Source organism: Callithrix jacchus, chromosome 19 (assembly GCF_049354715.1).
Source record: "Callithrix jacchus isolate 240 chromosome 19, calJac240_pri, whole genome shotgun sequence".
NCBI lineage: Eukaryota > Metazoa > Chordata > Mammalia > Primates > Cebidae > Callithrix > Callithrix jacchus.
In genome coordinates this window covers 7,712,011-7,728,708 of record NC_133520.1, presented here as the reverse complement: position 1 = coordinate 7,728,708, position 16,698 = coordinate 7,712,011, and the positions used below count along the sequence as shown (strand labels likewise).

The following is a 16,698-nucleotide window of genomic DNA, read 5'->3' as shown; positions in this document are numbered from 1 at the left end:
GGTTTGCGCTACCGACAAACCCAGACACTAAGTCCTCGGCCGGGCCCCAGGGCTTTGAAAGTGAAGAAAATCATCATCGAGGAATGTCAGGATGTGATTTCTACCTTATCCAGGCCAGCTTTCGCCAGGTCAGGGGGCACAGCGGAGCTGAGGGCCGGGGACAAAATGAGCCGGGAGGCAGGCACCTGAGGGCGGCAGCCAGGACGACGAATGCTCCCCTGGGGCTCGCAGGAGGCGCCCCTGCCTCATCCACTCCCACTCCCAGTTCCTGGCCAGTTATCAGGAGAAGCTCTTGCGGGGCTTTACGCTGGCAGTGGAGTTCTTCAACATTTCAAACGGAGTATCACAGCCCCGAAAAAGTTACAGTTCATTTAAAAGAAGGGTAGCCACAGGTGGCCAAGAAGAAAGGCTGAAATGTAGCGGGGTAGTCCCATCCCGGGGCTGTTCGCTCGACCCCGGTACTGGAATCTTCTTGGCAGCACAAGATGCTAGCAAGGGCAGTCAGGCAGCTAGAAATTCTTCAATCAAGTCCGAGGGTTTTCAGACGCGGAAGAGAAGGCTCAGCGCGGACCGTCCGGGGCGCCAGAACCGTCAGTCCAGACTTGAGGCTCCGAGAAGGAGAGAGCGCCCGGGCCCGGCGTAGCGCAGGGCGGGTTAGAGCAGAGCCGGGGCCCCCGCCCCTCCTGCACACAACCCGGGACCCCAGCCAGCAGTTACTCTTTGCTCTGAGCAAAGCTATACGTAGCCCGCTGAAGTCCCCGCAGCGCGGAGTCCTCCGAGCAAGGCTACCAAGGTGCGCAGAGGCTCACAGAGGGATGGTGACCACCGTGCGTGTCACTTCGGGGCGGGGGTGGGGACTCAATACCCATCCCCCATCCCCTCCAAGGCGGACGCACACAGACCTGCAGACTCAGACACAGGAGAGACAGGCACTCTACGGGCTTTTCCAGCACTTTGTGGGTAAAACCATGCGAATAAAATTCCCCATTCTCCACCACATGGCAAAGCAGAGAGGAGCCTCTGCCGCCTTATTCAGCCTGTGTGGGTGGGTAGGGCGCTTGTCTCCACAGAAAAGGTTCCTAGCGCCAAATTCCTTGGACTAAACCACTGAAGGCTGGCGCCGCGTTTCTCTCCCGTTTTGCCCGCTTCAGCCGAGAGTGGGCAGAGACCTCCATGCGGGCAGTGTGTCTCCTTCGCCTTCTTGTGCCCACCGAGACCGAAGTCGTCAGCCCCCAGGGCACGTCCAGGCGCGGTCCTGCTTCCAAGGGAGGCTCAGGTCATGATACCCGCCAAGGAGAGTACCCGCTTCTCTCCCTCTACTCCCTGCAGAGTCCTGTGGATTGCAGGCAGATCAGACGCTGCTTGCCACCTCGGACAGCCTTTGCACCTCAGAGGCAATCATAAAGGAAGTCCAGTCAGTCTGGGATCTTTTCTCTGGCTGCCCTTTCTACCCAGGGTCTGGAGTTTGATGTTGGCAGGTGTCGAACTAGGTTGTGGCCAACGCAGAGCAGGCGCAGTAGGAGTGTCCAGGCCTTCTTTTCAAGGTGCCAGAGGCTGAGGAAACAGGAGAGTGAAACCTGGGCTCTCCCGTCTGGGAGGGCAACGGCCAATGAAAGCTTCCCGTCGGGAGAGGAGTGTGGTAGGAACCGGGGCTTGCAGCCGTGGATTTTCTGCGGGCATCTTGGCTTGAAATTTAATCTGTTGCTCTTTAACGGGTTGTGTTTTAATCTGTTTCCACAGATCCGAACCCTCCTCTCCTCAAGCCTATACCTACCGAAGACTCTCAGTGGGCTGGATGGAGCAAGAAAAGGGGGGAGTGAGGGAGAGAGAAGCCAGAGGTTGAGGTTGATGCACTCTCCCATCTTTTATGAGCATCCTAGTCCCCTCTCCAGCTTCTTCCTCCCTTAAGAAGAAAGAGTAGGCAAGCTCAGCTCCCCTGCCACGTGTAGTAGTGACGCTGCTTTAAAAATGACCAAGAGGACCCTAAACACCAGGGACTTCACATTCCCCCTTCTTTAGTCTCTGGATGGTGGAAAGGCTTGATTGCACATTCCAACGTCTTTGTGAAGATGCAAGTTTTAAGGAAGACTTCAATTGCAGGTATTTGGACTAGGGAAGATTTTTAAAAACCCAAAATTTTGATTTAACTCATGCACTCATCTAGCTCACAGCCTCCATTTTTGAGGTCACAATGAGATTGGCTGGTGTCCCGAAGACAAACTCCTTGTCTTTCTATAAAACTTATCTTTACACACTGGGGTATTACAGCCCACAGCACCTACCCCCTGCCACAGCCACTCTTGGGGAATCCAGCCTGCTTACACAAGGTGGGATGCACTTCTAAGATTCCTTCAACTCGGGTTCGAACAGAGCAGCAGGCTCTGCCAGGGTCCCTGGGCCCTGTGGACAGGTGAGCTCAGAGAAACCCTGGCCCTTTAATCCCTTCCCTGTCACTGCTCCCTGTCATTTTAGAAATCAGGACAAGATATCCCTGCAGCTGCGATTACTCCCAACTCCCTCATTTTAGGAGTGAAGTAATGGAGGCTGAGAGATGTGAGGACACTTGCTCTAAGTGCCCTGGAGAGTGAGTGCCTGCAGTACACAGGAACGGGAAAACTGGTGCCAGACACACCTGACCAACTGGATTCTGATCGAGATTATCAAAGCCCAATGGTTTTTTTTTTTTTAAAAGATCATGAGGTTCAACCACTGCCTGAGATGTTGGGCTCCCATTGGCTTCTCCTCTTTCCCTTGGTCGTTCCCAAGGGATGTCCCTCTGGGAGTCGCAGGTCTGGGACTCTTTCAGGATGATACCCTGCCCTCCACTCTGGACTGCACTAATAGCAGGGTTAGCTTTGCTAATAATGTGTAGTATCCCAGCCACACTGTGCTCATGGAAGGAGGTGACACCCATGATGCTTTTTGACTTCTGTTGGTCATTGCTGACACTTGGGATTCTGGGAAGGATGTGGAACTCGAGGCCCAATCGCACCTGCCTGGCAGCCTCTGAGCTGGCTCCTTCTCTCTTCCTCTAGCCGCAGCAGATAGTAGGCCTCACTCTCTAGCACAGTACACCCCATGCAACAGACAAGGAACCAGAAAGAGGCTGGCTGTGGCAGCATCACCTGATCTGTGCTCCGAACTTGCCTCACTGGAGATCCTCAATGACTCTCTGGGTTGGGGGGATTTATTCGAGGAGACCAGCAGGTGGAGTAGAGAGTGGAGTGTGCAGGAAAAAGCGGGCCTGATCCCAATCCAGCATAGGAGACCTGAACTAACCCCAGAGGCCTTCATTCATTCATTCACCCACTTACCAATAACTAACTACATGACCTTGGGAAATTCATCTAATCATTTGGTTTGTTTTCACTGTATAATGAGATATAATCAAAGGTACCTAACTCATAAATCGCCATAAGACGTAATTACAGAACAACAACAACAACAAAGCAAAATGAGAACAGTGGCTGGTATACAATTAGTTCTATACAGGCTAGATGTTACTGCATTCCTTCATCCATTCGTTTTTCTCATGCAGTATTTATTGGGATCCTTGTGAGTGTTTGCACAGCAGAGGAAAAAAAAAGAATGCAAGACAACCTTTACTCTCCACATAATTAAATCGTTAGATGAGAATGAGGATGGCTTGTCACCAATAAATCATTTAAGGAGTAGCCCAGAGGGGTTAGAACATGCTGCCTGGCTAGGTCAGGGTTTGGTACTTTTAGAAGCCCAGGACCTCTTCATCTTGATGCTCTAGGCACTGTGCACAGGAGCACCTCCATTTACAAATTTCACCGCAGGCAGTTAATACAATGCTTGTGGGTGTGGCAGGGACTTAATTTTGGGAGTTAGAAGGAAGAAGTTGGTTTTCTGAAACTTAGGATTTGAAGGAAGCTTAAGTAACTGTCTAGGGGACCAGAAGGGAAAATTCTGTTCCTGCTGTTGAGATTATGTTGGGACAAACAGCACTTCACGAGTTTTATTAAGTTTTTAAGTAATCACAATGAGGGAGGGCCCTCGAAATGGAAACAGGAGATTAACGATTCCTTTAGAGGAAAAAGGCCCCCTAGGGTTCTTGAGAGCAGGGCTGGGTCTGCTGCACGGCTGGAGAAGCTGTAGCACCTAGCACAGTGCTTGGCACAGGGAATGCACCCCAAAAGTGTTTACTAAATAAATGACAAGTGTAATTATTGTGGCTCTTGTGGTTATTTATAGCAAGGATAAGCGTAGTTAGCATTATAAATACAGGTGGAGGCTGTTCAACACGACCTGGAAGTACCAGGTGGTAGCCCCCGGGGTGGAGATGGAGCTGCGAATCACCTGGTTGAGGACTCATTAGGATCCCGAACTAAGGTCATCACAGAGGGGCAAGAGAACGCGTTCACAAAAGAAAGCTTGTCCGCACACCATTTGGTCATCGTTGTAGGTGGAAACCAACTCGTAGAGAGGTTGAATGACTCACTCAAGGTCACCTCCCTAGTGGTTAACGTCAAGAACCGGGACAGTAGTCCAAAGCTTTCTGTGCTTTCTCCAGTCCCTCACTCAGGCGGCGGTGCGGAGCGCTAAGATCTGCCCGAGCCTCTCCTGGAACACGGAAGAGCACCGCACGCACAGTGGGTGAGAATGCTAGGTGAGTTGGTCTTAGTGAGTCTGCACCTTGCCGCCTCTCTGCGGAGCAAAAGTGTCTGTTTCGCGGAGTTCCCTAGCCACCCTCAATCCCCACCGTCCTCGGCTAGGGATTTCCCGGTCTGCACATTTCAGCCTCGTTTTAATACGTCAGGGTTGTTTGTTTTGTTTCTCAGAATCCGGGCAGACGAGTGCACCCAGCACGAGGTAGAAACTCAAGAAATGAGCAAGTGAACGAAAAATCAAAAGAATGAACTAGCAAGCGAATAGGATCCTCTATCTGGCAGTCCCGACTTGCACCCGTCAGAGCAATCAGGCCATTTTTGAATTTCACAACGTGGCGAATGGCGGGCTGTGCACGCCCTCCAAAGACGTGTTCCTGAGACCCCACGCAGCCGGGCTCTCCTGGTCTGGGGCGCAGATCTCGCTCCGAAGTGTCCTACCTTTGGGGGTCACAGGTTCTCACCCCTTTCGCAATGGCTTTGGGTCTAGCAGATGTCTCCCTAGCAGAGGTCCTGGGTCTTCCGCAGGTTGGATCCCCAACCTGCCAGCTGAACATTCATTCAGTCCAGGGTCAGCGCGGGGCCCCTGGCTCCTACCTTCCCCAAGCTTATCTCTTTGCCAATCGGTTGCCGGTCCGGAACGCCCAGGAGACATGTCTTTGGGGCCACTTTGGGTCACCAGCAGCGATCTAAGCCATGTCCGGTTTTCCTTACTTCCCTCAGGTCCCTGTGGCCTGTGCTAACTACTCTTCTAGGCCAACAGCACAGTTTTGCAGCTGAAAAAAAGGGGGTCAAAACTATAAAGGAAGAATCAAACTAAAGACTTTCTCAGTGACACACAATTTTTAAATGGAATGTCACCTGCAATTTGAGTTTTCCCATGTCCATTGGTCTTCAGGCTCCCTTGCTTTGCTGTCCTCACCATTTCTCTTTTCGTTTTTTCCTCTCTGCTCATTGTGCCCTGGCCTTCCTTTCCTCTTGGTACTGTTCAAGAATCCGTTCAGAATTTTAAGGGGAACTGGACTCTCCTGGCTTGGTTCCGGATGACCACCGTGGAGGACAAGGAGGACAGAGTGTGTGACCTGAGACAAGGAATGATAGGGAGACCAAGCAGCTCCAGAGGTGATGGAGGACAGTGTATTAGCCAAAATGTAACGAAAGGCAGCGATTTTTAAAAATTAGAATAGATCTGCATAATTTTTTTAAAAGCCCACAAAAGTCTCATCCCCCTCAAAAGCATTGCTCAGAGCCAAGGGTGACATGCTGGGGACAGAAGGGCCACTCACAGCCTCTATGTTACTCATCTACACATGTGCATATTGAGTCTCTATTACATTCTGGGGTGGTTCTGGGCTGGGGACTGTCAAGCTTCTCCAGGTGGAAGTACCTGAAGGCGCTCTGACGCACACCCTCCAAGCTAAACGTTTTACCGACGGGAAACTTTCTTTCCCACCTCTTTCCTGTTACTTCTCTTTTGCTTTCCTCATTGCTGAGGAATGGTGGTGAGGAGACCCATCCCGCCTCCCTGTGTCTTCTTCAGCTCTCCGATTATGCCTTCCCATTTTCTTCTCCTCAGTTCGCTCAGCAAATCGGAGGCAGTTTTTAGGTTGGGGGCGCATATGTGATACCAGGCACAGTCACAGACAGAGTTCTGGCAAACAGAAAGCACGCATTAAGTGAAAATTTTTATTAAACAATTTCCACGATGACACTGCTAGTTCATTCTGGCTGGAGAGAGCGTCTTTACTCGTTTGAAATCACCTATAGGTGTGTGCAAGTAAGGAATGGAGGAAAGACAGTCAAGTCTTTGCCACTCTTGGACAAGAGGTGAAAGTTTTGTATCTCATGTAACCATCACAGCGACTCAGGCCCGAAGACATTATTCTTCCTCACTTATAGAAGGCTATTTTGAGAAGCAGAGGGATTGGATAATTTGATCAAGGTGCTTGGTGGGTAAGGGGCGTGGCGGAGCCCCCGACAGAAATCCGCGTTTCTTACTCCAATCTCCGAACTGGCCGTCTGCGGTAATCCTCTATAGTCAAGGAGAAAAAAAGTTCCAAGAAATGATTTGTTCTTTTTAACGAATTATTCTGATCATTATTTCAAATATTCACTTTACAATGTGAGTGTAGACCGCAACCATAGAGAAATCTATTAAAAGGCAGCTCGCTGCATGCCCAGGGAAAGCGCATTCATGGTAAGCCCTGTATGGTATGCCCGGTACGGTATGCAAGGTTCACAACTGAAGGAAGGCAGGGCCCAGTGCAAAAACATCTTTAAACGAACATCGGTCGCCACGTGCACTTGCTGTGTACCAGTCACCCCAAACCTCAGGATAGAAAGACACAAATGGGTCTAGAAGCCACAGAAGCTTCCTCCTCCTTGCTCCTAGTTATCCCTTTCTCTTTCCATTCTCACCTGGCCTCCCCCAGGCCTCGCCTTCTTCCCGCTTTGCTTGATTCCGCAACTCCCGCCTCGTGGGCAGCGGTGGGGAGCCTCCCGAAAACTGCCCAGAGTCCCGACGCTGCTAGGGTAGTCTAGCAGCGGCGAGGAGGTGGCGTTGAAGTCTGGCTGGGCGCTGCAGAGGGCACCAGCTGCGCTTTGCTGCCGACCACAGTTACCCGGACGCAAGTTAAGGGGCAGGCGCACAGAGGCGGTTGCAGGCGGGCGGCCCCTGACCTCTGAGAGCTGCTCCGAGCGGGGCTGGAAATTTATGGCCTGTGTACACTTTCTGGCTCCAGAGCCCCGCGCACCAGAAGGATGGGGCCCTGAGAGCGAGCCCGAGGCCGCGAGCTGGGGCCGCAGGCGCCACGGCCATGTATGGTGCCCACCCAACTCTGTGCTGCAGCGTTATGGCCAGAAACCTTCCCTTGGATGGCGCGGCTGTAAAAGAATATCCGGGCGAGAGGCGGGTGCAGGCCGTGCCGTCCGGACCCTGACGGACAATCCTGGGACCTTGCTCGGAAGCCTGGGTCCCGCCACCTTCCCGGGTGTGGTGGGGTGAGGGGATTGTTTCTATTGGCTGTTTGGAATCCCGCGCGGTGGATGCAACGTGGGATTCCAGACCCAGCGATGCGCCGGGTGGCCTGAAGTGCAGACAAGTCGCCGGCTCTGGGTGTCTGAACTGCGCCGCTTCCTACTGGGCTTACGTCGGGCCCTAGACTCCGGCCTTGGTCCTTGGGGACCAGATTTCATTCCGTTTCGTCGAGGCGGTCTGCAGCTGATAAAGGGCCCATTAAAAAGCTGGGCAAATGCGAGAACCCCGTGGGCCTTCGGTGCCAGGGAAAGCGGGAAGATGGCTCAGGAGTCAGTCTGGAGGCAGGAGGCCCATTTCGGGTGGAGACTAGAGATCTAGCTCCTAGCAGGAAGCACGTCCACACTGTTTTCCAGGCCGGGCTACACCGACACAAAGGAGCTGGGAGTTAAGCTGGGTGGTCAGTGCTACCTAGGCCCCTTTACTCACATTGTCACAAGAACAGGTGTCGATAACGGCGTAACAGCTTAATTTTTAACACCAGGCACGACTTTTCAATCTGCACTTAGTAAACCGTTGTGCTCATGTGTTAGGCACTGTATTTTAAAACATTTATATGTATTATTAGCTCATTTGTCTTTTACCAAATTCTATTTTGGTCATTACTTACGTTATCCCCATGTTACAGATAAGCAGATAAGTAAACCGTGGTAAGAGATTTAAATTAACTTGCCCAAGGACATGCAGCTAGCAAGTAGATTTGGGAGTAACTCACATCTTCTCTGCACGGCCTTGATTATCTAAATCATCTGTACCACACTGTCAGGGGAGAGCGGGCAGAATTCCCAAAGAACCCCGGGTCGGTTTACCCACTGGCAGACCTTCTCCCGAGGGGGCGCGTGCACCGGGAGCGGCCAGCCGAGCCCATAAACACAGGCCATTTAGCAATGACCCCCAAGGCGTCATAATTGCGCTGGGCAGTAGTGACCCTGAGTCACTATGATACCGGCTTCTCGCCCTCCGCTGTCTTTTGATTTACTGTCTCGGCCGGGTCTTTGCACCCAGACGCTCTGCGGCAACCGAGGCTTGCTTGGTTGAGACTCGCGCTGCCGGGAGCACAGGGCTGCCTGGGCAGGCGGTGCGGCGCTAGAGAGGGTGCAGCTTCTCTTCGACGCCATCCACCTCTTCTCGTGGTCCTTACTCTGCACGGGGGTGCAGGGGAGTTGCACTTCGGAAGGCTTTAGCCCTTCTTATTGGGTACGTCCGGAGATTTTTCCCTGGGGTAGGGACGTGGCATTGAGGAGTTGGCGATTGATTTGAAAAGAGGAGAAGAGGTAGGATGAAAGGATCAGGATGGATGAACTATGAAAGTACAGAGTGAAAAAAGAAGAGAAATAAAAATGGGAAGATGGAAATCATCAAAATAAGTGGAATTCTGAAGCATTTCTCACATTGTTATAGAGGGCGGGTGGGGTTGACACAACTGCTTTGGGACTGAGCCATAAATTAATAGAAGATTTATCTCTCAATCAGGAAAGAGCCATTAAGATATTCTTGGCTTCGTCTGTGGGAAAATAATTTCTTTGATTGAGTTGCCCCAGAAGAGCCTGCGAAGCCCTCTCTTCTCCGCCTCTGATGGCCTCCTCTTTCCTGCTCTCCGGAAGCAGGGGAGAAGCAGGAGACTCCAGGGAGAAGAGGCCTTTCCATCTTTTTCAGCATCTTGAATTTCACTTTGCGCGTTTCCTTCTACTTTTTGGTTTGATCTGCCTGCCTTAGAGGCTTGGAACCTCAGAGGGAGATTTCTCCCGCAAAAGCCGAGCCCCGATGGCTGCTCTTCTTCCCTCAGGTCCGCTGAGCTGGAAAGTGGGTCCCTGGCCTCTTTCTGGCTCCAGCACGTCAAAGGCCTTGGGTCTTTTAACAAGACTACAGACTACCAGGGCGAGGGCGGAGGTGGGGCCGGGAAAGGGGAAAGATCCTCAAAGCAGAAGGCAGCAGTCCCAGAACAGGGTGACCAGTTGTCCTTCCTGGGCTTGGAGAAGCTGAGCTCCCCTTCAGTCCTGGACTCAAAGTGTGGTCCTGGGTCCTTAAGGTCCTTTAAGAGGGTCTCTGAAGTCAAAACTATTTTCACAATGAAACGTTATTTACTTTTTCACAAATATGCAATGGAGTGTCCCAGAGGCCACATTCAGTATGGTGATGTCAGGGCTCTGGTAGCTTAGGGAACGTGTGTGCATATTGTAGTGTTTTACAAATGTTTTGGTTTTGTATTTCACCACAATAAAAATGCATTTTAATAATGTGTTTTGGGGCCCAGCACAGTGGCTCACACCTGTAATCCCAGCACTTTGGGAAGCTGAGGCAGGTGGATCACCTGAGGTCAGGAGTTTGAGACCAGCCTGGCCAACACAGTAAAACCCCATCTCTGCTAAAAAAAAAGAAGGCCAGGTTCAGTGGCTGGTGTCTGTAATCTCAGCTACTCGGGAGGCTGAGGCAGGAGAATCACTTGAACACTGGAGGTGGAGGAGGTTGCAGTGAGCTGAGATCATGCCACTTCACTCTAGCCTGGGCCGCAAGAGAGAGACTCTGTCTCAAAAAAAAAAAAAAAAATGTATTTTGGTTTTATAGCTATGTCTATCTTATCTGGCTATTCACATGTAAGTTAATTAATATGAAACAAAATGAAAATGTTATTTCCTCAGCCACACCAGCCACATTTCAATTGTCCAATTGTTCATGTGGCTAGTGGCTGTCATATTGGACAGTGCAGATACAGAATACCTCAATTCTCGCAGAAACTTCTATTGAACAGCACTAATCGATTCCATAAATATAAACAGATATAATCATGCAAACAAGCAACCTTTAGCATCCTCAGTAATTTTTAGGATTGTTTGAGATTCTTGCCTTAGAACAGTCTCTGGATTGCACCCTTGACTGAGGTATTGGAACTAGAGAGGCTAAATATTTGTCTGGACTCTATACTTCCCAAATATGTGTGTGGACTCTGTACTTGCTAGTTTCATAATCTTGGACCACTTTTTAAACTCTGAGCTTCAGTTTCTCCTTCTGTAAAATGGGTGTAATACTTCTTGATCATAAACTAGAGGGAGGCAGCAGAGCTGCCTGGGAAAAGTATGAATTTTGGGGCAAAATTGAATAAGCTTGTATCTCAGCTCAGCCCAGATGACTTCGGGCTAGTTTCAAAACCTCTCCATAGGTGGAGGTTGCAGTGAGCTGAGATCGCATCACTGCACTCCAGCCTGGGTGACAGAGTGAGACTCTTTCTTCAAAAACAACAACAAACCTCTCCATGTCTCTGCTACCTAATCAGTAAATTGAAAATATGAGTAATAATAATTATCACACCTCCCTCAGGATTGTTACAAGGAGTAAATTAAGTGAAAAGCATTAAAGAAATGGTAAATGGCACATTCTAACTACTATATGTGTTAGATATTATTATTATCTAGAGTGTAAACCTTACTGGGCCACAATAAAATTTAATTCCCTTCCCGTTTCAGTAATATCTATATCTACATATGAATATATATAGTCCTAATATATAAATAACATAAAATGTATCATCTAGATAATTTTTAAGTTTACCGTGCAGCATTATTAAATATTGGTTGTATTGTCATGTAACTAACATCCAGAGCTTCTTTCATTTTGCAAAACTAAAACTCTTCACCCATTTAACAACTCTCCCCATTAGAAATGTTTTTATGTTCATGCAAACCAGACTCCAAGCTTTAGATCAGAACTATTAGACTAAGTATTAACCATTCCAGCTAAGAAACCAGTGTCCATCACTCAAAATAGCTGAGGACACTGGATTATTACATATCCCCCAAGTGCAATCAGTTTCTATTGAATATACCATTTCCATTGATTCATCTTCTTTCCCCACTGTGGATCCTAACAGCTCCTCCTCACTAAGCAGTGAATACATACTTGGATTTCCCAAATGGTTGCTGATTCTGGGTCTAGAGAGTCAATGATGGCTGGTGAGTTGGGTCACTGAGTCTTTGAAATGATGCTTTCTGGGAAATGCCTGAAAGGTTGATGGTACAATAACAGATTAAAAAATGAGCTCAAGATTAGTGTCTGGTTACATGGAAAGGCCTGGAGATGGTGAATAATCAGGAGGACAAAAATCAGAATAAGTCATCTGTGCTCCTCACTTAGCAATTCTTTTCATAAGGCAAGCAGGAAGAGAGAAAAAAAATACCCTAAATAACTGTAGGCACTAAAAAAACATTAAATGCTTCTTTCTGGTAGAGTTTATCCCTCTCCAAGGATTGATTTTTCTAAATTTTTTTCTATAGGTGGATTTTCAATGGAGACTGTTAGATAAACACAATAGGTATACTGCATATGATGCTTTCAGATGCAAGAAAAAGAAAACCCAACTGAAGACGGCTGACCCAATAAAGGAGGTCATTGCATGTTTGAAAAAGATGAAGTGGTGGAGTAAGTTCCAAGCATGGTTAGATCGAGGGGCTGTTTTTTGTGGGGTTCTTACCCCTGCAATTCTCTCTCTATTTTATTCTCAGCCTGGCCTCCCTCCTGGTGTCAGTGCCTCACTCCTGTACATACTGTACCATCTAGAATAAAAAGCTCACTGTAAATCTGGACTATCTAGAAAAAGCCCTGATTGGATTGGTGTAGTTCACTACCTCTTGTTGCTGCAGTCATGACAGCCAGGGCAACAGAACCCCTCAACTGCCTTAATCACAGTTGCCTGTTTACTCCTGATCACAGAAATCCCTGGAAGGACATTGGGAGGTTATCTGGAAAGGGGAACAGGGAATGGAAACGGAAGATGCAATGCAGGAGTTCACTACAGTGTGTATCTTCATTTAGAGCACAGTTAAGGTGTAATTTCATTTTTCATTATTAGATCATTACTTTTGTCACCTTATCATGACGCTGTATGCTGCATGGGCACTGGAGACAGTGCTTGACCACAGCTGGAAGGGCACACAATTGGAGGCATTTTTCTAGTCCTGAGATGATGCCTTTTTCCCCACATCAACATTGTTCCTCTTGTGAACAAACCTCGTGTTGTGTTCTTATCTTACAGAATATGTGACCTGTCTAATTCATCTTGGATGTTTGTTACAATCCAGATTCTTACTGCTTCCCTAGTAAGTTCTGATTTGATAGGTCTTGGATGAGGTGATGACTGGATATTTCGATGTTTGTTTGGCAAGGTAGTCAGGGGATTCCTATTATCAAGCTAGCTTAGGAAATAATGAAATATAATTGATCACGCTTACTTTTCTCTTTGTGTTGGTTGCTGGAGAACTTAAAGTGGATGCTGCAGGCTAATTCTTGAAAAGTGTTCAGTCCTGTATGGCATGAATTTTGGATACTAATATTATTTTGGCTTCATATTTCTTATATCTTTATTTTCTTTTTCTTTTGAATTTTGTCATTAAGCAAAATTTTATTGCCTCATTTAAAAATAAAGTACCTTACATTCTTTTTGGAAAGAAGTGGAATATATCAGATAGGATATGGGGAGAAAACAGAAGACACACTCAGTAGGGATTTTTGAGTAGACCTTTTCATAATGGACTATTTACAGAGGTCTGGGAACCAACAAGAGATATTGCCATGAGCTACAGCAGGCTGGAGAGGTTTATTAGTTTCCTAGGCTGCTGGCCCAAATTAACACAGACTTAGTGACTTCAAACAATGGAGATATATTCTCTTACAGTTTGGGAGACCAGAAGTCCTAGGTGAGTTTCCCTGGGTTCGAGTCAAGGTGCTGGCCAGGCTGGTTCCTTCTGGAGACTCCAGGTGAAGGCTGCTCCTTGCGTCTTCCAGCCCCTGATTGCTGCCGGCATTCCTTGGCTTGTGTTTATGTCACTCCAATCTCTGGTTCTCTGGTCACATAGACTCCTCTTCTGCATCCAGTTTTCCTCTCATAAGCACACATGTGGTAGCATTTAGTGTCCACCCAGACAACCTAGACTAATCTTGCACCTCAAGCTCCTTAACTAAATCACATCTGCAAGTCCCTTTTGCCAAATAAGGCAACATTCACAGGTGCTGGAGATCAGGAGCTGGCTATTTCAGGTGTTATGATTCAGACCTCTGGGAGGAATGTTGCTGGAGCTGAGGCAGAGAAGGCAGCTAGCTGTGGCTATGGGTAGAGGGTACAGCCACTGTCATAATGGTGTCCCTTATCACCTTAGGGAGGGAGCAGGAGGAAGAAATATGCTAAACTCTCTTTCCTCAGCCACCCCCCACCATCTGCCCTAATCTCTTGCTTGTGCATCCCATCAGCTAAGGCAGAAGATGAGATCCACTGAAGTCAAGCCCTTGGGCATGGCGCAGGACAGAAAACAGAGAATGGATCTGAAGGAAAGCCCCAGCGTGCAGGTGAGCATAAATACCAGACCATTGTTGAGCTGTGGGCATGATCACAGTCCTGGGCTCTGGGCAGTGTTTCTCAGAGGGGTGTCCTGTGCTAGAATTGGCTGTTCGGTGTACAGACCTATGCTCCAGAGTTTTCATGGCATCTTGGGTCTGGACCCTTCCGGTTAGAAGGAGATACTCTGAGAGATTGGAGGCCGAGTTTCAGTCCAGGTTTTGGGGGTCTCTTTGTTATCCCCAGTCTATGGTGGAAGAAGGCTATTTGGTTGATGCTAAAAGGAATGAGCAGCAATAGGATCCCAGGCTTTCAGGAAACTACACTCTGAAATCAGCACCAGCTCTCTCTCTCAGTCAGAAGGTTCCGTTCCCAGGAAATGACACTGCGTATCTTGTCTTCAGGAAGCCCATGCTGTTCTTGAGGCAAGTGGAATTGTATTATCTTGCATGCAATAGCTGCCATCTCCATACAGAAATTTTAAAAGGGAGCTTGCATCAGCAAAGGAGAAAGATCTGACCTTGGTAGTATGGGTGAGCCCAAGGTCGGTAGGCCCAGTCTCTGCCCTGAAGTTTGGTCCCCCGAGTCCACATATTTTCTTCCTCTCTGCCACTTCCTAACATGCACCCCCTTCTTTCCTCTCCTAGGGCCACCTGTCAGCCTTTATCTCCTCCTCCCCCAAATTTCTTCCAGTTAAGATTTGAGACGCCCTTCCTGGCAAACCCGGCTGGGATTGACATCAGGTGTTTTGGGAAGTGCCCATGTCCAAATTCCTGTCTTCTAATGATTGCCCTGATTTTTTTAAATAGACATTTGAAACTAAAGACAAAACCAGCTGCTTCTTGAGAGCAAAGAAGAAAAACATGAAAAGAATCTCCCATATAACTAACTCCCTCCCACTAAAGCTCAAACCAATAAAATGAATCCCTCCAATAATTCAATCTTCCTGCCTTGTTCACTGTGACTAAAGCCGACAGAAGCAGCACAGCAGGGACCCCTCATTGACGAGGAATGTATCATTAGTAATTTTATTAGCTTTAATATAGCCAACAGGGGCTGCTGATAGTTTCAGTATTCTTTTTCCTGAGAGATTTCCCCAACCCCCTACCCCAAAGGACAAATGCTCTAAGGCCTGATATTTAATTACTTTTACACATTAGTGTAGCTTGGTTGGATAGAAAACTTTTCAAAATTCCGTTGCTGAAAAGGGATTCCACCATTTGTAATCTATATAAATTTGCCACTTGTACCTTTCACATTTCTCAGGGCTTAGAAGCACGCCTACTATAGTTATAATAATTCTCTACAGGGAGACACTCATTTGTCATAGTTGAAAGCAATTTCTTTTCAGTGGGAATGCTTTAAAATGTTTTGTTTGGACAGAAATGGCCAACCATTAATTGGTAATTTAAGCAAGTTACTCAAAGTCAGGTAATTAGGTTAATGAGACTGTTGGCCTTTGAAGTTGAATAGAAGCAGGGATGAGCTCACCACTCCTTAAGAAGACATCAAATCAATTTAGTGTAAACGGTAGAGGGATGGAGTCCTCTCCTACGGTTTCAAGGAAAGATCATGCACACACATATTTAGCTCCAAGCATGGAAATTAGATGGTGGGCCCCTCAGGCTTTCTGGCAACCATCCCTCTACTATCGAGGAAGAAGTAACAGCTGCCCCAGCTATATCACAGGGAAAGATGACAGCCTGGATTAGGCCTTGCATGGAGGCCAGAAACCCTTGAGGGAGCAACCCCAGGCAGACATGACGGAACCACAGACACATGGAGTGTCCCAAATTAAAGCAGATGAAATTGCTGATAAATGAGTTGAAATGGTAGAGGTTCCTACAGTGGATTTACTTCAGAGCTACTCCTTGGAGGGGCAATTTCAGGGGGCTAGGCTGCCTTTAGATGTTAATCAGAGACATTCATATGTTCTGTCATTCACCTTTCAAAGGAAGGTGTCAAATATCTTGATGAAATACCTCCCCTGCTTGCCTAGACATGGAGAATCAGCCACTCTGTTGACAAATGACTCAGGGTGAATCAATAGAGTGAGGGTCAGGCTTGGCTAGACTCATGGTCAGAGGGCAAGAGTAATTATGTCATAAGAAGTCTATGGGGCAGAACCCAGCCAAGGCCATGGTCCACTTTTGAAGGCAAAATCTAGAATTGAGGGATTGTTGTAAGGGATGGGACTGTAGGGGTGAAGAACTCAAAAGGACCAGACTCTGTTATGGCAGCCAGCTCTTGCCAGATTCACTTACCGCAACAGTTCCACCACGTGTATAGATGTCTGGGTGTAGTAGGTAGCAGAACTGCCTGATACCATCAGTGCCTGCAAAATATAAGTGATCTAGCAGTGTGGGAGGTTTCTTGGGAGAGATGCGCCACCTAGGTCATGCTTAGCTACAGGGAAGGCTGTGCCCTGTGGGGAAAATCACATGATGAGTGAGTTCACATTATTAAATAATTGAGCTGAATTTAAGGAGGAGGGAAAAATATTACTGCAGAAACAAGGTTGATTTTGAAGTCTGCTGCTGGAAGTTGCCACATGCCTGTGACATCTCTCATGCCTCTCAGAATAGACTTTCCCCTCTGGAGGGCACCATCGTGCATCCTCCAGATTTGGGGAGAAATATTTCTTTTCTTCATGTTGCTGATAGGAGGAGGAGGAAAAAACTGCTGTGACGGAGAAGGTAGTTACTCTGGCA

The 16,698-nt window shown here is 48.0% G+C and overlaps 1 long non-coding RNA gene across 6 annotated transcripts in view; it reads left to right on the top strand.

Annotated features, from left to right (window-relative positions):
- The first annotated feature begins 8,637 nt into the window (after window positions 1–8,637).
- Window positions 8,638–16,698, top strand: part of LOC144580346 (uncharacterized) — a 62,581-nt gene continuing 54,520 nt past the window's right edge. For 2 of the 6 annotated variants that reach the window (XR_013529678.1, XR_013529677.1), the window contains exons 1-4: window positions 8,638–8,862; window positions 11,934–12,078; window positions 12,692–12,755; window positions 13,903–13,998. This is a non-coding gene — a long non-coding RNA (uncharacterized LOC144580346). Of the gene's footprint in view, window positions 8,863–11,933; window positions 12,079–12,691; window positions 12,756–13,902; window positions 13,999–14,233; window positions 14,975–16,698 lie in introns of those variants that run through there. The other 4 variants (XR_013529682.1, XR_013529681.1, XR_013529679.1 and 1 more) reach the window with 3 other exon arrangements.